At 39.0% G+C, this 22,773-nt stretch overlaps 1 protein-coding gene across 3 annotated transcripts in view; it reads left to right on the forward strand.

The window, feature by feature from the left end:
- Positions 1–9,756: 9,756 nt before the first annotated feature.
- The window catches only part of FOXN2 (forkhead box N2), a 73,150-nt gene continuing 60,133 nt past the window's right edge, over positions 9,757–22,773 (forward strand). The window contains exon 1 of one of the 3 annotated variants that reach the window (XM_021001274.2): positions 9,757–9,942. The gene's annotated coding sequence lies outside the window, so the exon portion shown is untranslated. Of the gene's footprint in view, positions 9,943–10,078; positions 10,169–11,156; positions 11,194–22,773 lie in introns of those variants that run through there. The other 2 variants (XM_021001275.2, XM_021001277.2) reach the window with 2 other exon arrangements.

The following is a 22,773-nucleotide window of genomic DNA, read 5'->3' on the forward strand; positions in this document are numbered from 1 at the left end:
AAGGAAATGAAAGATTCTGCAAGGCAAAGTTGAGGAGGGAAAGCATTACAAGTAGGAGAGTTAACCTGTTCAAAGGCACAGGGGCAGAAAATAGAACATCCTGTATGGCCGGACCATAAAGTACATGGCTGGGAACGAATATGTGATCAGTCTGGAAAGAGATTAGAGCCAGACTATGAAGATGTCAGACAGAGGAGTTTGTATTTTATTTTAGGGAAAATCGGGAATCTCTATGGGTATCATATAGGGGAGTGACTTGGTCAGATCTGCACTTTCGGAATATTACTCTATACTGAAGATTTCTGTGCTAATTTTTTTTTTCAAATTTAGCCAAAGTAGATGGAGCTGAACTAGAGCAGTATAGATGACTATATTTCCTAATCAAAAATTGAGATATATGGTCTGACAAAGGATATTCCTTCTACAAAACCTTGTCAAAACTACACTTCCTATTCTTGAAGTCAGGACCACCCAAGAAAATTGGAGGTACAGCTAGATTCCAATTATTGCAAGCAATGAATCCCCTGATGTGGTTACATATATTTCAATTTATATTATTTGAAGTTATAATTATGCAAAATATGGTAATTGCTATCATCCCAAAGGAAATACCCAATGCAAATTCAAATGATGTGACCACTTGAAGGGAACTAATTATTTGCACTAATCAGTACCTAGTTGTATTGCCACTGTACCCATGGGGTGGGGGCTGAGGGAGGGCAAGTGGAGATCTATAGAGCAACTGGATTTTCTTCTTTCAAAAATTTACAAGTTACTGCAGAGAGGATGCTAAAGAGGTCTCCAGATAGCTAAAGATGCTAACGACGATGTCTCCAGATAGAGGAGACATTTTGAACCAAATAGACTTGGAAATGATTACATTCTTTGTAGAAGACAAGGGTGAAAAAGAAAGGAACTAAGTTGTTTCTTCACCAAAACCGGGAACTTAATGTTTAAAAAAAAAAGGAATCAAATGTTGTTTCTGTTTAAGCCATTCCCCGTATCTTAGCTCCCTCTGAAATCCTTTAAGAATGGTTTCTAACTTCAGATATCAAATCTTTGATCACCCAGATAGAAATATAGACTTAAAATCTATTATGTAGGTTGCCAAATCCTAACCTTTTCCTCCCAACCAGTCCCTTCACCAGTAAAAATCAATAAATAAATTTAAAATAATTAAAATATATACATAACTTTATTTCTACCTTTTGAAGTATAATTGAATAGAATTAAAAATATAATATCTGCAGAGACCTATATGTTTAGGATCTATGGACACTATGGACAGTGCCCCTCAGGTTCACTCAAGGACACACACACATCAGTCTGCTAATAGTTTGTTTCCTTATAAATTATCTTTTTCATTGGGTCCAAAAGCAAGCTGGTAGAATATTCTCCAAAATTATTTACATCACAAAATTTTTCTATCTGATCAGTTCCAGAGTAAACTCCAGAGAAAACCAGGGAAATGTCTCCTACCCAATAACAAACCATAGATGTTTAAGCTTAAACACATATTACTTTTAGTGGTCATGTAATTTATTAGCAGTATCAAGTAATAAATACATACAAATAAGCATTTGAACAAAGTATAGAGGCTGTGATAGGGCTCCAAGTCAGTCACCTCTGTGCTCCAGGAAAGCAGATGAAAGAAGAGCTACTAACTAGACTCAGCCTTCCACCTACTGTCACAACTACTAGTTCTCCCTGGTGTTGGCTCTAACATACTCCTCTGCCACAAATTCACCTTTTCTAGCTTATGCATGTATCTACTTGTGTCTCACTCTCACTTATCTGCTTTTTTTACCTAGTACCCCAAAACTTAGGAGATAGTCCCTCCCTGAAGGCCACTGGAACCCCCAAACAACCTGGGCTCTATAGCACAAGGATTCTCCATCCTTCTAGGAAGGTCCTCCAAAGTCTCTGTAATCCTGGGTCTCTGAAATCTGGGTATACATTCATACCTAGGTAGTACTTAAAGGTTTTCTATGCAACCTCTTTTATCAGGAGCCCAGCTTTATTGATTTAGAACTAGAAGGGACCTTAAAAATCATCTAGTCCAATCCCTTTATTTTATAGGGGGGTGAGACTTCAATCCAGTGAAGCCCAGTGATTGGCTCAAGGTCACATAGGTAGGTAGTGAGAGATGAGAGTTGAATCTGGCTCCCTTAATTTCAAATCTTGGGCCCTTTTCACTATCCCACAAGACTTCTTGACTTCAAGACAACCAGTCTTTCAAGGAAACTACATTCAGTGAAACCCTAACTCACTTGGAGGACAACTCCTCTTACTTTGAGGGATCTAGAGCTTGCCATCTTAAAAAAAAATCTCTTATTGGGTTTGAAAGTGAAAGTGGAAGTTAAAGCCCGTGGGCAAAGAAGGCAAATAGGGTGTGGTTGGTGCTGAAAGTGTGCGTTAGGCTACTCACAAGATTTATGTACTGAGGGTGGAGGCTCTTCAAATAAGTGAGTAACTTCAAGAGAACTATTAGAAAATAAGATTTTCCATATAAAGGGTTTATATCTCTAAGAAATATGGCATCACTCTATTAATTTTTAGAAGGGAGGAGAAAATACATCAAAATTTTGGAATTTTTTTTTAAAGAACTGTGATAGATTAGTCATTGTATTTATTTTTGTTTTTTTATTGCTTTTTCATATCACATTCACTCATATTCCTCTCTTCCTCCTCCTCCAACCAAAGCATCATCTTTTATAATAACAAATTTCTTAAAAAAAAAAAAAGGGGGGGGAGGCGTGGGGATCAGCAAAACTAACCAACAAAGCAATTGAGTCTGATATTCTAGGTAGTTTTTTCATTCATCATCAACCACCTCTTCAGCAGCAGCAGCAGCAGCAGCAACAACAACAACAACCAGGATTTATATTCTCATATCACTTTTTCCAAGCCAAGGCTGGTCATTAAGATTAGAGAGTGTTCAGTTTCATTTTGCTGTTGCTATTATTTACATTCATATTGTTTTAGACACTCTGTATATTTTTCTTGATTCTGCTTAATTCACTTGTCATCAATTCATTTAAGTCTTCCCATGCTTCCTTTTTTTCTTCATATTCATTGTTTCTTACAATGCAGTAAAATTCCATTGCATTTATATACCACAATTTGTTTAGTCATTCTTCATTCAATGGGCATTTATTTTGTTTCTAGTTCTTTGCCGCTACAAAGAGCGTTAACCAGAAATATTTTGCCATATATGGGACATTTCTTTTTGTCTTTGACGTCTTTAAGCCTAGAGGAGAGAGAGAGAGAGAGAGAGAGAGAGAGAGAGAGAGAGAGAGAGAGAATATTAAATGCTTGCTAAATACTAGGTATATAAATAAAAGTAAGCAAGGCAATCCCTACCCTCAAGGAACTTACATTCCAATGAAGGATAACTACACATTGAGAGGTGTTTGAAAATGGGGGTTAGACATGACTAATGTGGAAATATGTTTAATATGATTGTATATGCATAGCCTAAATCAGATTGCATGTTGTCTTGAGAATTGGGAAAGGGGAGGGGGGGAAATGTAGAACTCAAAATCTTATAAAACGGAATATTGAAAACTAAAAATAAAAAATAAATTTAATTTAAAAAAAAGAAAAGAAAATGGAGGTTAGCGAAAGGATGGATTGCACAGCCTGGTGAAAAGGCTAGAAAGTGCCAAGAATGCCTGGTACTTAGTACCTAGCACTTAGCAGTTATTGATAGCAATTATTTATATACCCAGTACTTAGTAACTAGCAGTTATTGATTCAACAAAGATTTTTTGAGCCTACTATATATGCTTAGCACCATCAATTGTTGGTAAGTTCCATGAGGGCAGGGACTGTCTTTTGCCTCTTTCTGTATCCCCAGAGCTTACATAGTGCCTGGCACGTAGTAGGCACTTAATAAATGTTTATTGTCTGGGTTATTGTAAGTAAAGGGTACTTTTGAAACAAAGTATTGTGAAACAAGGGGACTCAGACTTAAGGTTAATTTGTCATGTTTGGAGACAATGTATCCTAGCTGAAGGAAGACTAGAGCAAGAGTCAAAAGATTTGCTTTTAAGTCTCCCCTCAGCAGTCATTTTGTCCTGTGAACTTGGGCAAGTCACTTAACTTCTGTGGATCTCAGTTTCTTTCTCTGTGAAATAAAGGTTTTGGATGAGACGACCTCTAGCTTTGCTTCCAAATATATGATTGCAGTTTTTTGTTAGGATCCAACAACATACTGTATGAAAAAGCATTAAAAGAAAGTCAAAGTTTACTTCTTCTAGAGCCATCCTCTGCTGCCTCCGTGTGACACAGAATTGTTCATGAAGGCAATGTAATTCGAGTAAAAATTTTAGGAAGTCCTACTGAGCTGGAAAGTGTTTGAACATTGTATAGCGATGTCATCAAAGAATTAGCCTAGCTAAGGTCAGAGAGGCTTATCACCATGTAGGCCACTAGAAGGCTCAAAGACTGCTTCTTAGGTTGTAGAAGAGGGGGGATCTTCATTGGTGGAGTAAGTACCTACATTTTTAAATTCATGGATCCTTGAATCATTGAAGTAAGGTGTTATATATAAATGTAAGGCATTATTATTGAGTCAATTCATGACCTGGGATAGATTTTGTCTCAGGAAAATAACTTGTGGTTTTGCCACACACTGAAGAAGTATATAGCAAATATGCCCTGGCCTCTACATCCCCTCAGGACTCTGCAGATAATCTAAGAGGCCTGAGGTATTTCTCTTCTCTACTACCTTCGGCCTGAGCCCCTACTAGCCATATCTCCCTCACTATTAGCCACAAGTAATTAGCATACCAATTTCATTTAAACTTCTGATATTAATTAGCTTTTAGAAAGGGATATTTACTTTGAAGATATAGCAAGAGCAGAAGTGCAAACTCCACCACCACCACTACACCCTTGGTGGGCACACTGTCCCTTCTCTTACCTCAGTCTCTGGGGAGAATAGGTTCAAGCCTTGCTTAGTTCCTATATAACATTGATCCAACCAAATTCATGTCCAGATGCTGTATCCATGCCAGATGGGTACTTATCTAACTTGGGATAGATCCTGAAGGTCACTCCAAAAAGTCATTCTTTTTTCCATGTGGCATTGATGCAGAGCTGGCTGCATAACTGGGATACAAGAAAATATTTCACAGGCCACCTCTCAGTCTTTATGGGGAGGACCTTAAGCCTCTTCCCTTAAATCAGTGTCCTTCACCAGACATCATTAAGGATGGAGTCAAATCAAGAGAGAAAAACTGAACAGAATGAAAATGGTGGCTCACACTAAAGACTTTTGAAGACAGTCCCAGTTCTGGCTACACAGCCAATTGAAAAACCATTTTCTAATTAAGTGGTTAATAGGGCAGAACCAGTTACAGAATGCCTACACATGCTCATTGTTTCCCCAAGGCACCTCCATTACATGTTATCACAATACCCCCAGAAGCAGGCTCCTAGTCTCTTCCATGTAGAGAGACACCATCAGTGGCTCTCTGTGCATGTGCTGGGCCCCCATTACAGCTGTGTATTCAGTTTGTGAGTAGAAAGGTTAACTAGTAGTTGATGAGCACCAGCTGTGTGCAGAATATTATTCTGGGTTTGCAGGGGAAATATATGCATACATAAAATTCAGGTCCCTCTCCTATCCTCAAAAACTTTCCAATTCAATTGGTAAGATAGAGCACTTCCGAAATTAATTTTAAAAACTCTTTAAGAGAGTAGCACTAAACAAGTAAAAATTAATAAAGCATAAGTATTGAGTGAACCCTGAGAATCACCCAACTATAGAATCAAAGATTTGAAAGAGACTCTAAGGGCCACACGTCCAGCCTACAACTAACCAAAAACCTTTATTGCGTCCCATACAAATGAACATCCAGACCTGACTTGAAGACATCACCTCCTTTTCCCCCAGTGAATAACAATCTGCCACATACAGCACATTTCATCTTGAAAATAGCTTTAATCATTATGTAAGGGGAAGCTAGGTGGCCCAGTGGATAGAACGTAGACTCTAGAGTCAGGAGGACCTGAGTTCAAATCCAGCCTCAGACACTTGACACTGACTAGTTATGTGACTCTGAACAAGTCACTTAACCCCAATTGCTTTGCAAAAAAAAAAAATTATTAAGGAGTAGGAGAGAGAAGAAAGAATCATTACAAATATGAGAACGCTGTCCTTACAACACTACATGTGTGACATCCTCTCAATGCCACATGTGTTCTACTGTTGTTCTAATGTGGCCCATTCTTCCAGCAATGGTAGATTTCTAACACCACCATGGATAGCATGCTTGTGTTCTCTAAGCTCATCCTTTTTTTTTTTTTTTGCTTTTTGATGAGGCAATCGGGGTTAAGTGACTTGCCCAGGATCACACAGCTGGTAAGTGTCATGTGTCCCAGGCTGAATTTGAACTCAGGTCCTCCTGACTCCAGGGCCAGTGCTCTATCTACTGCACCACCTAGCTGCCCCTAAGCCCATCCTCTTAATGCTGGTTACTATCCAACAACATGTGAAATGTGAACAAACTCTATACACACATTTAGGACATCTCTGATGAAAATATGAGAAAGGAACAGGAAGTTTTTTGCAAACAATATTCTACTACAGACCATATCTTTAGTCATACAATTGGTGCTTAGAATACAGACCTGCACTGCATTTTTTTTAACTATAAAAAAGGATTTGAATTGTTAAAGTGATATGTATCCTTAAAGTGTTTCCTCCAACAAGGCGACCCCATGTGTAACAAGCATAACCAGGGTTTGGAACATACCTATAGGATGTGCTCCTGAGAGTAGCACGAGGTCTTCTTTCAAAGGTGAATGAGGGGAGAGGAAATAGCTCCTTTTTAGGAGAGCCTGTCATCAACCTCTCTGGTTGCCTGAACAGGATTGTAAGACTTTGGCAATTTATACCTTGTAGAGGAAAATATTCCCTTATTCACACATATTATAAGCTCATACAAGGTTCTCGGAGAGATTCAATAACAGAGATAACTATTTGCCAATACTCTGATTATTAATTCAAGCAAAGTATAAAACAGGAAGACAAGTTTGCCAAAGGTGTCTGCTATTGTCATGGAGCATGAAAAGTCCAAAAGGAAAAAGAATTACCTATAGATGGTGAGGTTCCTTAAGTGGTCCTGCTTGTGAATGTCATTGTACTAACAGAACCAAGCTCTGGAACACTGCAGAACCTTCTTCTACAAGAGATCCATCACCACTCAAAATTGTTCAGCTTAGCTATCCACACAGGAACAATCATGTGGATAAAGAGTGCTTGTATCTAGGCTCTGATATGCAATTACATAACTTCTAGAGCTGGACCCAGAATTGATTAGAAGCAAAAGACTAGGCTGGATTGCTTTTGGGAAATCATGCAATGCTTTGAATGATGCCAAGTTTCTCTCTGGAACAAGAAAAAAATATGTGAGGATTTTTTGAAAAAATAGCAATAGCCTTCTAGTGATGCTATATGGTTTAGAATCATGGAAAACACATTCTCTGAAGAATCAAAACTGTGGGTCAATCTAAGCACAATTAAAAACAATATGGTGAGCTAAATAGACATATTACCAAGGAAGAATTACATACAAGAAGTGGTATAAAAGGTATTATCAAAAATATAAGGAAGTAGTGTGGACCTGCAGAAAGTAAGGAAATGAGTGCTTATTTTTTGCCTTAGTGCCTAAGCAATTTCAAGAGATCTAGAATCTAGGTAAAGGCCTTCCAAAATGTTGGACGGAATTCCTGTGGAGGGCTTTTGTGAAAATGGCACAGGATGAGAGGGCATTGATGAGTTTCCATTTGTACTACTGGAAAAAGATTCTGTATCAAAGAGATGATTCATCTAGTCAAACACTGAAGTACTACTAGTATTTTTTAAAGTGTTCGTGTCTCTCCAAGTTCATTTACCTCTCCCAGCCCAGGGAAGGACCTTGGATTTGCCTTTTTGTTTCCTCTGTTTCAGTGCCTAGTGGTTGCTCAATGAATATTTATTGAGTCACTGACCAGGCGATTATGGTACAACTGTAATCAATATGGAATTGATTCTAGTTTATAGAATCATAGGAGTTGGGACTAAAAGATCATGTATAAAATATATTTTTACATTATATATATTAGAGATCATGTATAAAAGAGATGAGAGGGAGTAGTGGCCAACGTGCCGAATTTATAGCCAGAAAGACCTGCATTCAAATACTGCTCCTGACATTTACTATTTATGTGACCATGAGGAGAGAAGAAGAAGCATTTACATGGCACCTACTACATGCCAGACACTGTGCTAAGAGCTTCTGCAAAGGCTTGGGCAAGTAACAACCTCTGTTAGCCTCAATTTCCTCATCTGTAAAAGGGGGATAATAATACCTGCTGTGAGGTTGAAATGAGGTAATGCCCATAAAGTTCATGATAACCTTAAAGTTCTAGATAGATGTTAGTTATTATTATAAGCAATAGATGGGTTGAAGGGAGTTCCCACACCAAGAAATAAGACTAACTGGGAATGATGGCTATCTTCAAGTGTTTGAAGCATTGGCATTCGAAGGGATTAGACTTGTTCTGTTTGTCCTGAGGGTAGAACCGGGAGCAAAAGGTAAAAGTCGCAAAAAGGTTGATTTAGGTTCCATGGCAGGGGAAATTTCCAGAGAAGCTTAAATATGGAATGGGTGGCCCGAAGTGGACTCCTCTTCCTTGGAAGTCTTGAAGCAGAGGCTATTTAACACTAGTGGGCTATGTTATAGGAGGGATTTCTTTCGTTGAACTTCTGAGGTCTTTTCGAACTCTCAAATTCTGATATGTATATGGAACAAAGTCAAGATACAGTTATTAAACTCCCTTCCAGCTTAGGGCCTGGTTAAATTATTTGCTCGTGGTTACACAGCTAGCATGTGTCACAGCAACACTTGAATCCAGGTCTTTCTGACTCTAGTCAGGTAACTAGCATTTATAAAATGTTTACCGCGTGCCAGGCACTGTGCTAAGCGCTCTGGAGATGTAAAGAAGGGCAAAAACAGCCCCCGTCTTCGTGGAGCTCACAGTCTAAAGGGGGAGATAACATTTAAACAGCTACGGACAAACATGATATAGACAGGCGAAAGGGGAGATAGTTTCAGACAGAAGCATTAGCCGCAAATTCCTGGAGATAGTTCACTGATGACGGGTTTAAGAGAGGGGTTAGGCGGGTTCGAGAGGAGCAACCTCCGACCAAAGGGGCGGTGCCCACCGCGCCTCTAGGAATTAGCTGACTAAGTCCCGCCCCTCAATCTTCGTATTGAGAGTCCAGCTAAGACATTTCCTCTTTTCCCGCCCCACAGCTCCCAGCTAGGCCACTCAGGGACGTTGCCCCGCCTCCGCCCCCTCCCATTGGCCCAGCCCAGGCCCCTGCACGGCCTTTCCATTTTCCCGCTTTATTCCATGCCCCCTTCTCCGCCCGGCCAACCCCTCAACGTCCACAACTCCCCGCCCCCAACAACCCACATCGCCCCCAGCTCTTTCAGTCCACAGTATTGTACGGAGCATAGTGCCCCGCCCTAGTTTTCCTCTCCCCTCCACCTACTTAGCGGCCTCGCCCTTTTGGGGAGGGCCAGCGGGGACTACGGGGTGAGTCCGCTCGGTAGGAAATGGGAGGAGCCCTGGAGGAAGGTGGGCGGAGCGCCTCTCCCTAGAGCCGAAGGGGCAGAGGGCGGGGCTAGGGACTTGGGCGCCTCGTTGCCATGGTAGCAGGGAGGGAGGGAAGAAGAGGAGGAAGAGGAGGGAGGGGGATGTGGCAACGCCGCCGCCGCCGCCGCCGCTGCCGCAGCAGCTGCTCGAGCGCCGCTGTCTCTTTCCCGGCGGCGGCTGAAGGGAGCAGCTGCGGGTCTCTGCCATATTGTGCGTCCCCCTCCCTCTTCCTCCTCCCTCCCTCCCCCAACATCCACCCACCCACCCTCCAGAGGCACACGCCTGACGGTGAGTCCGGTGCGCCGCCGCCGCCGTCGCGGCGCCCTCCCTCCTCTCCGTCTCCCCCTCCCGCGCGGCTGCTGCTCGCGCTAGCTCGTGGTTCGCGCCTTCTCTCCCCTGCCCCCTCCTCGCAAGTTCGGCCCGGGTCGGAGGGAGGGGGGCGGGCGGCTGCTGCCGCTGAGGAAGCGTGTGCCTACCCGGACTTGGCTCGGGACGGACGCGAGCGGGAATGGAGGTCTGTGTGAGGGTGGCGTCTGGGAGCGGAGCCTGTCCTGTCGGGGGGCGGTGGTGGATGCTTCTAGGGGGCTGGGGAAGGGTGGGGGGTGTCTTGTGTGGGAGAAGTTTTTTTGAGGAGAGGTTTGACCCCCGCGGCGGGTGAGGTGTCAGTGCAGGCGGGGAATCCCCGCCGGGTGCCCCCAGCTGTGAGGCGTGCTGTGCCGCCAGGGGCTGGGGAAAGGGGACGAGGCTAGCCGGGGCAGGAAGGAAGTAACCGCGTAGGACGATCGCTTAGTACTCGGGGCTAAAAATAATTGGAGAAGTGGGAAACTGCAGTTTGTGGGGGAGGGGGTGCCGAGGTGCCGGGTGCTGTTGGACGGCCCCCTACCCCCCACCTCCGGTGTCAGCAGCTGCCAGAGCGGTTAGTGGCACTGGCCTGGCTTGGTCGTGCAGAGTGGGTGTTTGTGTTGTGCAACACGGTCACTTTGGCCGCGCGCTTGTTTGCGTGTGCGTGTGCGGCGCCGTGGTTGCCTTTGCCCTTCAGACCCTTTTCCCTGGAAAATCGGGAGGCTTCTTGATGTGGGAGGAGGAGGAGGAGGAGGAGGAGGAGGAGGGAGGAAGGAAGGTTTCTCTTTATAGGGGTCATAAGGCACATGCTAAGCTCTTCCGCCTTACGCGTCCAGCCCTGCCCGGAGTAGGAGGAACAGGGCGGGGGGAGGGGGAGGAAGAAAGTGACCCGAGTGTCTCCTCCGGCCCTTCCCGTCCCCCCTGCTCTTCCCAACTTCTTCAAACTGCATGTGTCCACCGCAGCCCCTGGGATTTGGGGAAGGAGGAGGAGGAGGAGGAGGACCCCTTGGGCAGAGGAGCCTCAGCTCTGGCCCTTCCTGGTTGTAGCGGCAACCCCCCACGAGGAGGAGCGTATGCAGGCGAATGTCCCTCCTTCCTTGCCCTCTTTGCAAAAAGCAACTTTTTACTGTGCAAAAGGTGATTCAGCCTTTCTCTTTCCTCACCCCATATCTGTGAGCAAATGCCAGTTGGGAAGAGGTAAAGCAGACCCCCCCTCCCCCGCCTAATGAAGTGATAACTTTATCTTTAGGTTAGCTTTTTTGCTTTTTCCCCCATTGTAGTTCGGATTGTGAGAGACGTGTGGCCACCTCCGGCTTAAAGAGGGCGGGCAGCTTTTTGGGGTCAAAGGCTTTACTAGAGCTTGTGTCTTTATGGCAAAGGTGCAGCTACCTTCTGGCACTGAATTGTCAGAAATAAGATGTCATTGCAGCTTCTTTTTGCATGTAGTCCTCGGGTAACTTCTTGCCTTCTCAACCTTTTTGTTGACTCATCCTTAAGGTCTAGTGATGGCTACTTTAAGTAATTTAAAAAGGAGAGATCAAGTTGATAGAATTGTGGAGTTCCCCAGCTCAGGAAAATAACTCTAGATATATATCTGTATGTTATGTATAGATATATATAGATATAGATAGATATATATTGATTTCTTTCTTAATTGTGTAGATCAGTCATTAGATCTTGCTTTGATAAATTTTTTTAATTTGCTATTATTTTCTGTCAAAAGAGTTTTACTTTACCTCTCTAGTTTGGCTCTTCTATTTTTAAATAGAACCTGTTACCAGAAAGGATCTAGATAAGTTTTCTGCAGCTAGTAGAGTGCCTTAATATTGGAGTTCAGCAACTGTTTGTTGATTGAGTTTATGTTATAGAAATATTCTTTGATTTTAGAAGTGAGATGTTTAGTTCTTTTGAAGTACTGTGAAGATAAAATACATTTTCAGTGAATGGAATTTTAGGCTTGTATAGAATGCATGACAGCTGCAGCAATGTATGTGCAGATAAATTGAACATGTGAAAGCATAATCTAGATTTGATATTTGTGTGCTGAATTTCATAACTTTGTAGTGCATATACTAAAAATATTACTTGGAAAACAGACTACCTAACTACATAAAGTTTCATCCTATTAAATTTTTCTAAGTTATCTTTTGCTTTGTTTTTAGGTGATCTGGTTTTTACTTTAAAAAGTAACCTATGAAAAGCATTTAGATGGGTACAATGTCCAAATGGGAAACTTTGGTTTTCTATTATCTGTCATTGGAATAATGGCTAGGTAACAGTGGAATGCAATAATTGGATGAATGACAGTCAGTTGATTAAAAACATATGTAAGAGACTAATGGGGACGCTAAGTGGATAGAGCAAGAAGACTTAAGTTGTTCCAATGAGGCCTCAGACACTAGCTGTGTGAACCTGGGCAAGTCACTTAACCTTGTTTGCCTCAGTTTCCTCATCTGTAAAATGAGTATCTTTGCAAAGAAAACTCCAAAAGGGATCGGAAAGAGTCAAACACAACTGAAATTACTGAACAACGACAGGAGGCTAACACCAAGATACTATGCAGGAAAAGGAATGTGAAATAATTACTCTAGAACCTGATTGATCATCTTGTTATCTTCCCTCAATTAAATAAGTACTATACTGGCAATATAATGTGCCTCATAAATTATGATCAGAATATCATAGGGACATCAGTTAATAATATCCTCAATTAATTTGTCCAAAAAGGAAGAATTCAGCCACAGCAAAACTTGAGAAATATACCAAAAAGTACAGAAAGAGTCATGGAATGAAATAGAATTTTCTTGGTTAACATATATGTTTTAAAAACCAATTGTAAATAGTAGAATTTATGGTTTCATGTGCAGTCTTTAAAAAAACTTGTACTTTGGAATATTTTCTTTGGTTACTCAGTTTAGAGTTTTTAATGTCAAAAAAAACTAGAAATGTTTAGCTCAAAAAAGATTTAATTTTGGTTTGATGGATTGATTCATTCTACATTTAAGTACATTGATACAAAGGGAGACAAGTATAAGTAAAATCTACTCCCATCCCTCCCCCCACCTCCAGGTTATAATCTGGTTGCTCTGTTACTTATGTTTCTTATCTGTTACTTTGTCATCTTTATTTCTGTCTAGCTCTTAATAAATTAAATATCTGCTTTCTTGTGGTCATATAAAAATTCATCAGCAAGTGATTAGGTACTAAAAGGAAAACAATAAATTTTAAAAGATGTTTTTTGCCCTCAAATTGGAGAGGCAAGACTAACATTTCTGACATATTAATAAGAGCTGTTAACTTAATATTCTTAAGAGAGGTTTCAAGCTTCTTATCCTAGCACTAAAAAAATATTTGGTGCTGACATATTTTGCTTTTTGTGTCTGGCGTTTCCCTGCCCAATGACTGGGAGGGATAAATAAGTAAATAAATGAACAAATGAATGAGTAAAAAGGAAAGAGGGAAAAAAGCAATTTAGCAAAACTAACCTATGTTAGCTTAGTTTGATGGTATATACAGAGTTCTATATCCACAGTTCTCCAAAGAAGGGAGATAATTTTCTTGTCTGGTCTCTGGGGCCAAGCTTGATTATTATAATCTTGCATTAGTCTGGCATTTAAGCCCTCCATACTATGGCTCCTTCCTACCTCTCCATCCGGACTAATTTTACATTACTCCCATTCATGTATTCTGTGTTGCAGCTGAATTAGCTTACTAGTGGTTCTCTGTATTCTATGTGTCATAATCTGTATTGCATCCTCCCCTCTTCCACTTTGAACCACTAGCTTCTTTACGGGCTCTGATGCCTTCCCTCATTTCCTGAGTTCATGGGATCATAGATCTAGACCTGAAAGAATCTTAAGAACCATCTATTCTTACTTTACAGATGAGAAGTTAAGTGACCTGCTTAAGGGCACACAGGTAATAAATTTCATAAGAGATTTTAATCAAAATCCTCTGGCCTTAGAGCCAGGGTTCTTTTCAAGTTAGTCAGTGAGCTGATAATGGCTTTATCCCTCCTGCAATTACTTAGTATTTATCTGTGGATGTTTTGTATCCCTCTAGTAGGATAGAAGCTTCTTGAAGGTAAGGAATATTTTGTTTTTGTAATTTCAGTGATCTACCACAGTGCCTTGAACATCGTAGTTGTTTAATAAATGTTTATTTGTTAAATCTGTTGAAAGTGAGTGAAAGAACAGTAACCAATACAAGGCAATATGTGATCCTATAATTTAAATTTTAAACTGTGTGTTGCAAATTAGGTATTGTAGGTAACCTTTGAGGACTTGAGTAGTGAGGGTAAAGCTTCATGGAGAAAATAGGACTTGAGCCTAGCAATTGCTCAGTCTCCTGAACTTTTTCCTTTTCTGGTTCATCCTTTATACCACCACCATGAGATTCATCTTCTTAAATAAAGCATTGTTTCCTCTCTGCTCAAAAATGTTGGTATCTTTCCATTACCTATAGAATAAAGTTCAAACTACTCTGACTAATGTTTAAGGCTTTTCAACAGTGTTCATTTTTAGCCTTATTCTTCCCTATTCTCCTACATGAAACTTTCAAGCCTATTCTTTCTCACTATTTTCTGCACGAGAGACCGAATTGGGATTCTCACCTTTCCTAAAATATAACTTGTAAACCACCTGGAAAGCAGAAAGTACATCAGTTCTGCCTAATTGTAATACTCTCCCATTTCTTCATCTATGAAAATCCTAAGGCCCAGCTCATCTGTTTCAAGGTCCAAGTTTTCCTTGATTACACAAACTGAAATTTTGTGTACCACTGATTTAGCACTTAACTGATAATTTACATTCCCATTTAAATCTATTCTCATCCTGGGAGGCAGCTGGTTTCATAGAGCATTGGACCAGGAGTTGTCCTAGTTTCATTATGTATTATTTGTGTTATTTTGGGCAAATCATTTGAACTCTAAGCCTCAGTTTCCTCTTCTGTAAAATAGATAATTTTACTACTCACCTCATATGATAGTTAGGAAAGTGCTTTGTAAGACAGACTGCTCTATTTAACTGATCTAATAACCCCCGAATATCAATAGTGATGCACCCATTTTTACTATTTCCCATTTTTCTACAAAAATGGGGGGAAGATTGGTTTATTTCATTGTGACTCTTCACCATACTGATTAGCCATTTGGCTAGTAGTAGTCCTTAAAAATCTACTATCCATGTTGATGTATACACTTGTTCAGAACAAGTAATATGAAGATATAAATGTTATCTTTTACAGTATGTCTACCCAATGAAATTGTAAGCTTCCTGGTCTTGTACTTTCTGTTTCCCAGAGGTATACAAAAGGCCTTCCATAAATAATTTTTTGGTTGAAAGATTTGTAATGACAGAGTGTAAGAGAGCACTGAATTTGGAATCAGAAGCTTTGGGTTCTAATCTTAGCCCTTTGTCATTTACTAAGCCATGTAACCGTGGGCAAAGGACTGAACTGTTTTGAGCTTCAGTTTTCTCATCTGTGAAATGTGGGATAATAATTAGACTGCTCACTTCATGGAGTTGTTTGTGAAGATTAAATGACATAACAAGTTGCTCTTTAAAGTGAAGGTATTATATAAATAAGAACAGTTCCTTGTTCCAGATGAGGCTAATGAGCAAGTGTGGAGGGAGCAGAAGAAGCCTTGTAGGTTGTAGTGGATGATAAGACTGGATACAATAGGGTTCAGATTTTAGAGTGCCTTGAAAACCTGGCAGAGTTTAGATTTGAATCTATAGAAAACAGCCATTTGAAGGTTTTTAAACTAGAGTGACATGGTGAAAACAGTTTTTAAGAAAGATTAGTTGGGCAGCAGAATGTAGGTCTTAGAAGTGTGCAGGGCAGCCAGCTTATAGTGAGAATGGAGAGAATAAAAAATTTAAGTTGGAAGGAATCACACAAATTGTCTAATCTAACCCATACCAGAACAATAATTCTCCCTTTACAAATAACATTGCCAACGAGTGGTCATACAGCTTCTGCTTGAAGAACTCTGTGAAAGGCAGCCATTCCTTTCCCCAACAAGCCCTTTTTTTTTTTTTGGCTACGCTGTGGGGTTAAGTGACTTGCCCAGGGTCACACAGCTAGTGAGTGTCAAGTGTCTTGAGGTTGGATCAGGTCCTCCTGACTCCAGGGCCAGTGATCTATCCACTGGGCCATCTAGCTACCCCTACCCAACAAGCTCTTTTACTTTGGGACAGATCTAATCCTTGAAAAGTTTTTCCTTAGATAAATCCCAAATCTACCTCTTTGCAGCTTCCAGCCATTTGCTCTTGGATCTGTCTTCTAGGACTGAATAGAACAAGTAAAAATCATTCTTGGTAAGACCCATCTAAGTCTTCTCCTGGCTACGCATCCCTAGTTATTTCGTTTTATAGGACACCTTATCATACTAGTTCCTTTTCTCTAGAAACTTTTCAGGTTGTCAATGTCTTTCCTAAAAAGTGGGACTCAGCTATGGTTTGACCAAGGCAGAAAATGGTAGAACTAGAATTTCTTGCATACCCTGCTTTTCAGTACAGCCTTTTTGGCTGTCAAGGCACATTGTTGTTGACTCATTGAGCTTTCAATCTGCTAACATACTTAGATCTTTTTACACATATTGTTTTCTAGGCAAGCCTCCCACTTCTTGTACTTGTGTAGCTGATTTTTTGGGTTAAATTTCATCTTGATTCAGCCTAATTTTTTTTCTGAAAGTTTTTGTGTATTTTTTCAATTACCTGTAAAAACAATTAAATTAACATTCATTTTTTAAAATTTTGAGTTCCAAATTCTGTCCCTCCTTCCCTCCTTACCTCCCTCCTTGAGAAGGCAAACAGTTTGATATAGATTATATATGTGCAGTCATTTAAAACATATTTCTATATTAGCCATGTTGCAAAAGAAAACAGACCCAAAAACCCCAAGAAAAATGAAGTTTTTTAAAAAAAAGTATGCTTCAGTCTGCATTCGGTCTCCATCAGTTCTTTCTCTGGAGGTGGATAGAATTTTTTATCTTAAGTCATTTGGAATTGTCTTTGTTTCTTGTATTTCAGCCTAATATTCTAGCCTATCATCTTCTTTGTACTAACTGCTGTCCAGTGTGCTAACTCCTAATGTTTGTGTCATCTGCAAATTTGATGAGCATCATATCTATCCCTTCATTCAAATTGCTATCTCCATATGGTAACCAAAGTGATCTTACTTGCTAAATCCAATGACTTCCTGGTCCTCATCTCTCTTGACTTTTCTTCAGCTTTGGACATTGTGTTCTCTGGTTTCTGTGATGCTACTCTCTTGGTTTTCCTACTTAGTCTTTTGCTGGATCATTATAACTTCCCCATGACTTTGTCCTGGACTTTTTTAGTCTATACTCTCCCTTAATGATCCCTTGGTTTTAATTATTACTTCTATTCAAATGAATTTCCATATGTACATATCTAACCCTTATCATCCCTTTCCTAGGCTTTTAGCCTATATCACTGCTTGTATGACATCTCTGTGAATGTCCCATAGGCACCTTAAACTCACTATGTCCAAAATAGAACTCATCTTTCCCCTTAAACCTAGCCCTCTTACAGATGTTCCTGTTTCTATGTAGGGCACCACCGTCCTTATAGTAACCCAGGCTCACATCCTTAATGTCATCTGTTCTTACATTTCTTCCTTCCCTGTTGTCCCACCTTCCCAGTATCTAATCAGTTGCTAGGTCTTGATGAATTCTGTTTCAGCATATCTTGCCAAGATACCTAAGCTGTAACTTTGTCGTTGGGCATTTTACTTGTGAAAAGTAAAGGAATATATAATTTTTAAAAATTAATTTATTTATTTTTAGTTTTCAACATTCACTTCCATAAGCTTTTGGGGGGGGCAGTTGGGGTTAAGTGACTTGCCCAGGGTCACACAGCTGGTAAGTGTCAAGTGTTTGGTCTGAGGCTGGATTTGAACTCAGGTCCCCCTGACTTCAGGGCCAGTGCTCTATTCACTGTGCCACTTAGCTGCCCGCATAAGCTTTTGAGTTTTATGTTTTCTCCTCCTTCTTCCCCAAGATGGCATGCAGTCTGATATAGGTTCTACATATACAGGGAATATATAATTTTTAAGACACACATCTCATTTCGTTGTAAAATTACTTGGTTTTCAATCAACCAACAGACATTTATTCAACACCTATGTTTCAGGAACTAAGGAGAAGCAAAAACAGTCCTTCTACCTTTAAGGAGTGTAACATTCTAGTGGGAAAGGGAGGGAATGACATGTACACAAAAAGTATGTATAAGATACATGCAAAGTAGATAAAAGGTAACCTTAGAGGGAAGGTACTTTGGATTCTCCCAAAGTGAGTATTCTGTTCCTGTGTTCCTTAAATTCACGGGGTGGATAATTATTACTGTTCCTTAGGAAGTTTGCATGTAGGAGTTAAGGGAACTAAGCTGGTCATTGGAAAAAAGGTAGGACTTAACTATTCTTTTTTGTCTTGATGGTATTTTCACAATATTTAAATTTTAAAAATCACTTTTATGCAATTCTGAAATCTTTTTCTCTTCACCTGACTTTATGATGGGGCATGCTTGCTTCCATAGTAGAAAAAAAAATTAGATTGAGGAACTAGAAAATTCATAGATCAAAGTTAGTTGGAAGAGTGATAATATACTTTTCCAGGTATTTTTGTTTAATAATAGAATAGTGGTAGCATTTTTAATTATGACAACAGTGGTTATTAATAGAGCAATACTATAGAAAGTCCATAGAAAATTTATTGTGCGGTAAATAACAATGCTTAGTGAATGAAGATTTTAATTAACTGATTGATTTGGTTATCCAGAAAATCTCTTTAAATTTTAATCATTATTAAAACTCTTTCAAAAATTTGTTTGTGCTTATCATTTTTCATCTCATTTCTTATTTCTTCTGAAATTGAGTAAACTGAAGGTCACGAATATAATTTCTGTTTAAATATAGCCAATTGGAAATAATATAATGTGATCTGGCTTTTCCTCAGGGTCATTGTTCTGAAAACTGTTCTTATCTACATTGCTATACATTGAGAAGAATAAGATGAATTTGTACTGTGCAGGATATATTTTCAAAGTAGGCTTTTTGAACAAATCCCTCATTAAGTTGTTTTCTTGTGGTTTGATACTTTCTGATAAGATTGAGAGAGCTGCAAAACAAAATGGCTAGTTGAGACTTTGAGTTTAAGGTTTAACACACTTGGTTTAAGGACAAAGTTATGCATCCTTGTCAATTTGATAGTGTACCTCTTATAGTAAGAGGTACTATAAAAATATTTTCATTATTCAAAGGATCTTCTCCCAATATCCTTTTAAAATAGCTAGATGGCAGTTATTTCTTTTATCATTTTACTTGTGAGAAACTGAGGTACACTGAGTATACAGGCAATGAGATAAAAATATCAATGAGTTGTTTGGTTGCTGGTGCATATAATTGATAATCAGGGATTGCCACTGAAAAAACCTTAGCTTTTGCATTCCTCTATGAAGCTCCAGAGACCCCCTCCCAAAGACTTTTAAAATTTTCCTTCATTTATTACATTTTTAAAAAAAGGAATCTCAATTTAATTCTAAAACAATTTAAATTTTTTTTAGAGTTCTTTAAACTTTCCAAAATTGAAATTTTGGAGGATGTTCTTGTCACATTTTTTATACCCACTTAAATTTTGGGAAGTATTAATCTTTTTACAAATTTACTGAATTCTTTGAAAATTATATTCAGGCCTGGCTAATTCTTTTAAAATCATACTTTATAGCTTTAATATGTCTGTCACAGGGTATGTATACCCAAATGCATTGAAATCTGTTCAGTGGCCTTGATTATTTCCCTCTAATGAGAGAGCACTTAAGAATCAATTATTGCCTTTAGGGAGCATGTGGAGGGGTCATGGGATTGTTTTCTGTTTAGATACACTTAAGTGTTTGTGCTTTAAGTGTATTGCCTCAGGTTTCTCTATTTTTTAAAAACAGGACTGAGCTTTAAATATACATGGACTATCTAGAAGTTTTATGGAGCAAGAATTTTATAAACACTTTATGTGATATTAAAAGTTTAAATTTTTTGGTGCTGGATGACTTTTTTTTTCTTTTAGAGATATTAATCACATAGAGGAACAAAATATTGGGAAAAGCTTGATTTGGAATTCTTTTTTGTAGAAATAAGGAAGGTTACCTGAATCGCTAGCACCAGGTTCATTGGTATCATGAGCTAAGACATCATTTTCATAGAGCTGTACTATCAGTACCTTTGAGAGATTCGATATTGATTTATACTCTTTATAAATGGAATTTTATGTGGTATATCATTAGAGTCTTATGTGATGGTATTTTAAAATGATGAAAATCTTATTCAAAAAAAATTTTAGAGTGAAATAGCTAACTTTGCTACTTTGGATTTATGATCTCAATGTGGGTATTGCTGCCAATAATGTGTAGTTACTTTTTAATCTGTAGGGGTTTTTTTTCCATTCACAGGTTTATAATATATTTATAATTGTAGATTTATACATTTGTATACTTCATTGGATTTTATTGCTATGGATATTCTGTCCAGCTCTCTCGCCTCCTGCCTTCCCTGTCCATGTCTTTCTGTAAATTCTCTACAGAAGATTTTTTTTTCAGAAGATTTTTCTTACAGGCCCTCCTCATGAACATCAACCCTCATGGATATCAACAAGCTAGACTGTTCAAATCTTACTATGCCTTTACTATTGCTATTTAATCAGTGTGCTTCGTTTTCCAGTCTTTCATGAATATGGTGATATCTTCTGTAGGTAATGTCACAGAATTCCAGAGACTCTCAACTAGTCCCGTGCTAAAGAATCTTTTCAGCTACAACCCCAGTAAGTAGTTGTCTGATCTCTGTATGAAGATGGCCTGCCATTACCTCCTGAGGCAGCCCATTCTACTTTGGGATAGCTTTAATTGTTGAGGCATTTTTCCTCATGGCAGCCCTAAATTTATTTCTCTGAAACTTCTGCCCTCTGAGGTCAAGCAAAACAAATTCAATTATTCTCCCATGAAGCTCATCAAGTAATTACTTGAAGATATTTATCATGACTCCTCTAATTCTTTTCTTGGTTAAATGTCCCAAGTTTATATGCTGAAGTCTGTTTATACCTACTATATGTCTTTTCATTGATCTTTGCTTCACCTGCAATTATAATTCTTCACTTGTGTTCAATGTAGTTACTGCTGGGAGAATGATAGTGTTAACAAGGTGAGCTTTAACATTAATGAGAGTTTAAGATCATTGAAAATGCTATAAAAGTTCCTGAATACCTTTTAGTCTGATCTCTTCCATAGCCCTCTGGGTTCAGCTTTTTGTCTATATGCAATTTATTTCCCAGAAATACATTATTTTTTCCTATGTGGACAGTTAAAGCAGTCTCTTTTGAGTGACAGTGGATCTCAATGAGAAGGTCCCTGTAGCCTTCCAGGAATTGATATAATTAGCACAATGTCATCTGCCAGCATCCTCTCTCAATTGAGCTTTGAACCATCATGTCATCTGTGACACTGTAAATAGTCTCCATGTTTAATATTAGTACTCCTTAGTCTGTGAAGGAAGTTTGTCTCTTTGGTCATGTCTTCACCCAGTCTTATGTTATTTCAACATGTGTTTAGCATAGCACATGACATTTCATTAGTAGTTTTAAAATAAATATTCATAGCATTAATATGACTACTTCAATGTAGCCTAATGAAGAAATTACCATGAATTTTCAATACAGACACTTTCCTAGGCAAATCTGCTGCTGTGACTGAGAACAGGCCAATCACAAGTTATCTTAATCTGTACTTCCTTTTTTCTTACTCCTGTCCCAGTGTTTCTTTTCTTTTTTGATGAGGAATTTCATAGCCTTTCCTTGCTTTTTTGCAAGTAGACTCAAAACAGGTTGGCTAGTAACTAATTTAAAACACAGAAAATACCATGTTATTAAAGTGTACTTTCCCATGAGATTCTGTTAGTAGGGGAACTTGGATTTAATATGTTATCAGAATGAAAATAATAATCTGAATTTTCATGTTGATGGAGTTTTTCTATAGTGAGTCATGTAATATGCAACAATCAACCATTCAGTGGTCTTTAGGAATACTCTTCTCAATCTTGTAAGTACCAGCTCTGTGCAGGATACTGGATAGGTGCTGAAGATGCAAAATGAAGTAAAACTCAGACTTCAGACATCCTTAAGAAGCTTCCCAGTCTAGTGGGGAAATAGAGGGATAAGGTATTTATGCAAATACCTGTGATACAAGTCAAAATATAATCCCAAGCAAAGGAGAAAATCCAGACAAAATACTGTGGAAAGGTTACTTGAAATTGGGAAGAGGATATAGATCATCCTAGAAGAAAGTCAGTATTATTTGAATTTTATTTCTGATTAGGATTTGGATTATTGGAGAGCTGGAAAGAACCTTAGAGGGATTCTCATCCAATCCTGAATTTTTTAGATGAGGAAACTTGAGGCTCAGGACTATAATTTTCTTTCCCCTCTTGTTTTGTTTTTTTTTTGTTGTTTGTTTGTTTTACTTTTAGGCTTAATTTTACTTTGAATGTTTTATTGATCCCTTTTGTCTTTATATATGTCATTTCCCACTCTTCCTTCAGCTTGAATCCTTGCCAAAGGAAAAAAAAAAGCAAGTAAGCAAAAACATTTAATACAGAACCTTGTCCAAAAATATATACAAAATTCTGGACAAGTACATCTTGCCTCAGAGAAGTTTTAATTTGTCAAAGTCATCACAGAATTAGTGGCAGAAGAAGGCCTAAAACCCAAGTCTG

Source organism: Phascolarctos cinereus, unplaced genomic scaffold (assembly GCF_003287225.1).
Source record: "Phascolarctos cinereus isolate Bilbo 61053 unplaced genomic scaffold, phaCin_HiC Scaffold_2;HRSCAF=192, whole genome shotgun sequence".
Taxonomy (NCBI): domain Eukaryota; kingdom Metazoa; phylum Chordata; class Mammalia; order Diprotodontia; family Phascolarctidae; genus Phascolarctos; species Phascolarctos cinereus.